This window comes from Haemorhous mexicanus, chromosome 2 (genome assembly GCF_027477595.1).
Source record: "Haemorhous mexicanus isolate bHaeMex1 chromosome 2, bHaeMex1.pri, whole genome shotgun sequence".
NCBI classification, from domain to species: domain Eukaryota; kingdom Metazoa; phylum Chordata; class Aves; order Passeriformes; family Fringillidae; genus Haemorhous; species Haemorhous mexicanus.
In genome coordinates this window covers 15,322,378-15,330,000 of record NC_082342.1, presented here as the reverse complement: position 1 = coordinate 15,330,000, position 7,623 = coordinate 15,322,378, and positions in this window count along the sequence as shown.

Sequence of the window (7,623 nt, the reverse complement as noted above, 5' to 3'; positions counted from 1 at the left end):
TCCAGAGTGTCTCACCCTGGCAGCCAGTGCTCACTTTTCAGAGGTTCAGAGTGGATTTGAACAGGTCAGTTGCCTTTCCATGAGCCATCACAGCTACAAAAATGCCTTTGCCAAGAGATTGGGATTTCCCAACCAGCCATGCATGGCGAGGCGGATGTTGGAGTTGTGGGACCTGCCTTTCACCCATGCCCAGAAAGGGAAATATATGACTCCTGCCAACAGGAAAGCAGTGCATTATTCTTTCTACTTATGTAGTGCAGTTGCCACAGCTTTTCTTCCTGCTGCTTTTTTAGTGGTCCTTGATGTTGGAAAGCTTTTGCTCAGACAATGCATTCTCCTTTGCATAGAGATGCTGGTTTAACCTGCACATTTCCACTGTTGCTTAATGTCCTTCACTGCATCTCAAGTCTAGCACTCCCAATTCTGCATGTACTCCACAGGCTCACCCATCCCACTTCATCCATGTAATGGATTGTCTTGGGTGCCTGAGAGTTAGTTGTAAGTGCTAGTAGTTGAGGCAGCGTTGTAAATGAAAGGGTTCTCAGTTCCCTCTGGACATGGATTCTTTTCACCTGCATCAGCAATCAGATGTCTTTGGTTTGGAGAGTTTCTTGGAGAGCAGATCATCTATCTTGTCTCAACACTGCATGTCAGAGAAAATGTGTGTCAATGTCCCACTTTCTATGGTGACTTCAAGGTAAGTTGGACATGACTATTTCAAACACAAGGGGACATGATGATGCCTCTGTTTGGTCAGATGTCTCTTACCCCATGTGTGGTCCACTCACTAAGGATGCAAATGTAGTGTCCCCTTTGTTATAATATTGGTTTTATTGTGGTTCATGTTCAAAGAGATGAGGAATTTGATGAGTGGAGGAGTAATGCGGATTTTCCTTCAAACTCTTCCCCCAGAACTGAATTTGCCATGTTTCATTTCAGTTTCTTAAAGGCTGGGAGCAAAGAGAGGAAGCTGTATGTGCAAGGTGCAAAAGGCACAGTCCCTCTTTCACCTGCACATAATACATGGCTAACCCAGCAAAAAGGGTTTGTCTGCACTGCTGACCAGGAGAACACCAAAAGATGAGCTTGAGACCATCCTGATGGTCCACATTGCTCACTCCCTTTCCACACACCCAGCCCGAAGTGAGTTTACTCAAGAGTCCTCATGGGCAGTCATGTCAATCTGATCCTGTTTCAGCCTTGCTGGTCCCATACAGCATATCCAAAGAGGCTTCACACCCTCAAACGTTGGTTTCCTGCTAGAAAACACCACTCCAGGGGTCTGCAGCACACCCCACATATTATTGCAGACAGTTTAACTTGGCCAAAACACACAAAACAGTTCTATTGTCTTAGGGCCAGAAGGGCAACACCTGAGCTGGGAAAAGCCATGTGCTCTCCAGGGGGGTGTGCTCAAGACAGGGACAGCCCTGAGCAATGCAGATACTGGTCCATACCCCTTTGTCTGAGGGTCAGGGACACTCACTAGACTTTGTTATTTGGCAGTATAGACATGGCTATGAATTCAGCTGCTGAGAGCCTCTGCATCTCTTTATACAGCCTTCAGCCATACCCAACACTAACCACAGCTCTTTGGTGAAGGTGCCTGGCTGTATCCACACCACCAGGCTATGCAGAGTGAAAAAGGGCTGATGACTTGCCATCCACAATTCAGAGGGCTTTATTTTTTTTTTTTTTTTTGAATTAGCTATAGCTGGTCCTGTGGCCCAGTCTTGGTCAGCAGGTGATAGGTGCTCACCTGGAGCTCACCTCTTTGGTTTGGGTTTGTTGTGAACTGAAACATCAATGCAGATGTAGACCCCTCCCTTTGAGAAATGCGATGGTGAAGACCATGAAAAGCTCTGCCCCACAAGCCCAAGTTCTTTGACTTTTGATTCCACTTTGAAGTTTAAATAATTAAAACTTGAAAGCAAACATCATCCCAAAGCTTCCCAGAAGCAGCTTCACCATTGCAGCTGTAGTGAGGCCACAAGCTGTTTGCTTGGGGTGGTGCCTTGGCCTGCTCCTGTGCTGACACTCAAAAGAGCCTCATCTCCATCTCAAATCCCAAGTCCAGATGTTCTTTGTTTTCCCAGAGTTTTGCTTTTTTGTTTGAAGCCCTCTAATAATGACATTACTATCCCCCTGGTCATCTTCATTGGTGCAAATCATACAATCATTGAGTAATGGATGGCTGGGTTAGAAGGGACCTTAAAAGTCATCCAGTTCCACACCCTGCCATGGGCAAGGCACCTTCCACTAGACCAGTGTTCTCCCAGACACGCCCAGCCTGGCCTGGAACACTTTCAGGGATGGGGTAGTTACAACTTCTCTGGACAATCTGTGCCAGGGCCTCAACACCCTCACAGTCAAGAATTTCTGCCCAATATCCCATCTAACCCTGCCCTCTGGCAGTGGGAAGCCCTTCCCCTCGTCCTGTCCTTTTAGGTCCTTGTAATCAGCCTCTCTCCATCTTTCTTGCAGGCTCCCTTCAGTTACTGGAAAGCCACAATTCCATATCCCTGGAGCCTTCTCTTCTTCAGGCTGGACACCCCCAGCTCTCCCAGCCTGTCTCCAGAGCAGAGGGGCTCCAGCCCTCAGAACATCTCCATGGCCTTCTCTGAACTTGCTCCAGCACCTCCACATCCTTCTGATGTTGGACCCCAGAGCTGGAGGCAGTTCTGCAGGTGGGGTCACCTGAACAGAGAAGAGGGGCAGAATCCACACCCCACTCCTCATCTGCCCAAGATGTGGGATCACCTCAGGATGTGTGAATGAATATCTCTCATATCTTTTTTATCTGAGGATAAATTTTGGTGAGTACCTTCAGCTATTACTTAAAGGTATGTTATGGATTTACTACAATCAGCACTTTCTGGCTTTCCAACTTGGCTGAAAAGCTCCCACAAAGAAAACAATCAATTGGTAGTAAATAGGTATTGCCACACACCCCAAAACAAATTCATGATCTGGATAGCCTTAGGACTTCTAAGTAAAGACCACATGTATTTTTTTTCATATTTTGGCATGTGTTCCTGGAAGACCAGGGCTCAGTGGTGGGGTTAGGAGTTGACTAAACAAGACCTGTAGTCATGCTTAGGAGATTGCCAACATTTTTAAGACTCTTTGAAAAAACACCAAACAAATTAGTTTGAAATGAAGTTGAAGATACTTTATCAACTTTTTGTTCCCACCAGAGGCAAAAATTTATCACAAAAGACTCTTGACCTTTTATTGTTCACTGATAGAAAGGTGGGGAACTCATTTGATGTTCACTCCTCTGAGTAGACCTGCCTCTAATCTACCATACACTTTTAATATTAGTCCTAAAAAGATTCCAGGTACAGATCTAGATACTGGAGGGATTTCAGAAATGCTTTCGTGCTGCATGCCAAAATGTTAAGAGCAGGGAGAGATTGTGTCATCAGTTTTCAGTCAAGCCCCTCTGTGCCTCTTTTTTAAAGTTGCCAAAAAAGTTACACATAAAATCATGAGCAAAGATTTTCCATACAGCTTAAAAAATGGGATTTCTCTTCACAATGGCTCTAGGTGGTTTGGGGTCTCCTAGTGAAGGACCTGGTCCTGTCTGGCTTCATATGACAGCAGCAAGAGGAGGAGTATATTTTTACTTGGCTTAGCTTGTATGTTTGCTCTGTTTTGCACCAAATTTGATCATCATATTTTACAATTCCGCTCCAAACAGGAAATCTAGACTATGGATGAGTGACTGCCCTAATTTTTATTGACAAATAGTAATCCTTATTGGTGGAATTATGAGCTAGCTGGATCTTAGTGTCTTTGTGTAATGAGGCCAATATATTGCTACCCGTGTGGTGTTTTAAATTTAATGTAACAAAGAACAAAAGTAGCTTTCTTCATGCTTTCCTTCCTCTCCCTCTCCCTTTCCCTCTCTCTTCTTTTCTTTTCTTCTCTTTTTTCATCCCACTCTTGTTCTTTTTCCTTCCTTTCTTCCTTTTCTGTTTTGCTTGGTCCAAAACACAGATCCAAGTTTCCAGAATTCTCCTGAAGTGCTGGTGATTATGCAAGTCTGAAATGGGAAAGGCTTGTTCCAGACTCCTGTGGAGCAGTGGTGTGGTAGGGACCACACTGTCCATCACCTTCAGAGGAAGGAGAGCCAACTGAATTAGACATTCTCTTCCTTGAATGCTGGAGAAGGGTGAAGCAAATTTAACCTTTTGGGGGCAAGGTTTCATGGTCAGGGTTGGATGGGACCAGCCATCACCTGAAACACAACAGCTTCCAACCAAAATGCCAGTTCTGACCTCAGCTCCAGGGCTCCCAACTGCCTTTTGGAGCATTTTCTCTCCCTCCACTGTCTGTGGAAGCTCTAAACCATTTTAGACAATTATTCTAAGTACTTTAAATGAGCCGATGTGAATAACCATGCTGCCAATGGGGATACAGGAGGAAATGGAAATCAGGGAAATGGGCAGGTAGGGGGACCAATAACGACCACCCGAGGGAGGGTTCCTGGTGCCTGAGCCTATCACTCGACACCCTTGGTAGAAGTTTCTAGAGGGAGGGGATGGGCTGTCCAGTGAAGGACAGGACACTGGGGAGGGGTTAAGGGAAGGGTTCAGCTACTTTTGGGGAACAGGGGGAGGGGGTAGGGAGATTGACATTAAAAGGATGGGAGGAGGCAGCAGGGGCAGAACCATTCTAACAGGGGGGAACTGGGATAAACCAAAGTACAACTTAATGCAACTAAAACATATAATAACACAATACAGCAAAGGATCAGGCCCATGATGCTGCCAGAGGTGGTGCCACAGCCAGAGGAGCACATCTGGCTTCTCAGATCCTGGGATGGGTTGGCAGCATGAGCAGCACCACACTTTATCTGTACCCAATGCAGTGTTGTAGTGGTGTCACTGCAGCACATTAACCGCTGAGTCCCGTGATACCAGTTTTACAGTCTCCAAGCAGACCAAAGCCTTGCTTTAATACTACTTGCATTTAATCTTCAGTTTGTAATATTTATTTAATTCCGTCTTGTTAAGAACCCCAGAGGAAGGATAGGCAAGTCTAACCTCTCCTGGATTGCAGTTCTAAACTATTAATCTGTCATGTCAGCATATTTTATTAATACTGTTTTCCTGTGTACAGTTGGAGGAACACATCATGAGTCACTTACCATCTGCTGTGTAACTGTGTTGTAAAGTGTCTTTCTTCCATAGATTATTGCTTTGATAGATTAGAGTTTTGTACAGTCATGATGCCTCATCCCATCAATTTTAAGCTCTCAGGAGGATGTTCATGGCTAAAGTATCTGATCATTGCAAAAGTCTTTAACGGCCTCTCACTGTGTCCCTGCAGGCTAGGGAAGTGCTATTGTGCTTGCTTTCCAGATGAGAACATGTGTCCGGGTTTTCTGCTGCATTGCTTTAATTAAGTGTGCTTTCTCCTTCTCTTCCACCCCTTCCGTCCCAGGCAAAGGTGAGTAATAAGCAGGGCTAGGAGGGAACATCCTTTTCTCCAAACTGAACTGGGGATGAATCTGGGATTGGATGCTTTCCTAGGAGTCCCTTAGAGCATTCTACGCAGCAAGCCATCTCTTGTGTTCTTTGGAGCCTGAATGTGTCTGCCCCATCACCTTTTACACTCAGAGCTGCATGAGTGCCATGGGTGACCTACAGCCCATTGAAGAGAAGCAGCAGCATCCATGGAAGAAAAGCTCACTGGCTGCCATCAGAATCCACCTCATGCTGATTTAGCTGTATTTAAACCTGTGTGCCCAAGTATAATCAATTATTTTGAGATTTAAAAGAAAATAAAAATAGATACAGGGAGGCACCACATCAGAAAGGGTTTATTTCCAGACTAGAGAAGGTATCTAAAGAAGGTGGGCTGAACTGGAACTGTGATTGCTCCATCCCACCATAACTGCAAGACAGTGTCACTCCCTTTCATCAGGCCTTTTGTTTTTAGAAAAAGGCCTTTTCTCTTTCCTCATTTCAGAGATGAGGAATCTGTGAGCAGCTGATACACCAGCAGTTCCCATTCTGCCTTCCCTGATGGTGTGTCCTCATGGTAGACTTTTTTTTCCCCCAGTAAATCCTTGCCCATGAGTCAGCTGTGTCTGTGCTGGTCTCAGGATCTACAGCATGAGTCCTATGAAGAGCAGCTGGGAGGAGATTTGAATTGGATAAGAGGGAAGATTTCTTCCCCAGAAGGGCTCTGAAGCTCTGACACAGGCTGCCCAGGGCAATGGTAGAGTTCCCATCCCTGAAGGGGATTAAAAGCTGTGTAGATGGGGCATTTGGGGACATGAGTTAGTGGCAGTGCTGATTGGATTCGCTGGTAATGGTTGGATTCAACGTTCCTAAAGCTCTTTTCCAGCCTAAATGACTCTGTGATTCTACTGAGTTCTTGCCTTAGTTTCTCCCGAGAAGACAAGTGAAAGGCATTCTGAGCTGGTGGAACATATGAGCCCTGATTGGATGAGTTTGACCCCAGGTTTTCTGGAGATCAGTGGTTTCTTGGCGGTTGCAGCTGCTGTCAGATCCAAAACCAACCTGAATTTATGTGGTCTTTCTGGAAAAACTCAGTTTCTCTGGAGTGGGGCTTAGGAAACAAGGACTGATCAAAGACCTGATTCAGTGACATGTAGAATAAGGGGTTAAAGATACTTTAGAGTGACAAATATCTGATAAAGCTTAATGAATGTGGGGTTTTAAATGAATATGTGTATTAAATGCACTAAAAAATTTAGTGTGAAGAGGAACAGATCAAGCATGATTTATACCCATGAGGATGTGGAATAAAGATGTCAGTCAAAGGAATAAGGGATATTAGCCTGTAACCCAAGAGAAGCTGAGGAGACCATGGCAGTTGGGATGTAGCATTTCCCGGCTGTATTTTCCCTGCATTTTGGCTCCCTGATACCCCAAATCAAAGTGGGCCACCCCTTCTTGCTGCCCCTAAGGACTCATCTCCCACACCTTGGCATGCCCAACACCCCAAAGCAGTGCCCAACAGCTGAAAGCAGTTCAGCATCCTCAGGGTTAAATCAGATTTAGTATCCAAGACCTGGCAGCTGAACTTTATCCCAGCGTGAGTTTTTATGATCAAATTATAGACCCCATGAAAAGAAAAGAAAAACCACCACCGCCCACCCCCATCCCACCAAAAAAATCCAGTTTGAGGTTTATAATGGAAATCATGACAGAGTCACGATTGTAGTGGCAGGAACAGCATCACTGAAACACAGCTGTAAACTGGTACTGTCCTGGGAGGGGAAGGGGAGGGGAGGGGAGGGGAGGGGAGGGGGAGAGGGAGAGGGAGATGGAGAGGAGGGGAGGGGAGGGGAGGGAGAGGGAGAGGGAGAGGGAGAGGAGCTCTTGCTACACCCTAAAGGACAGAGGAGGTGGGTTCAATGACTGGATGGGAAAAGGGCTACTTGCCAAGATGAACTTTCAAAGATTAAATATTTGCTCTGGTGAAAACCACATCCATAGTATTCTCTGCAGCTTCCTGCTAGGAAAGGTGAAATGCTGAACCAGCTCCTCTGCTGGGGTACACCATGACTCTTTGCACCCTGAGATGGGAAAAATTAGGCACATCCATTTCCAGGATATAGACAGCTGTCTATATGTGGGCAAA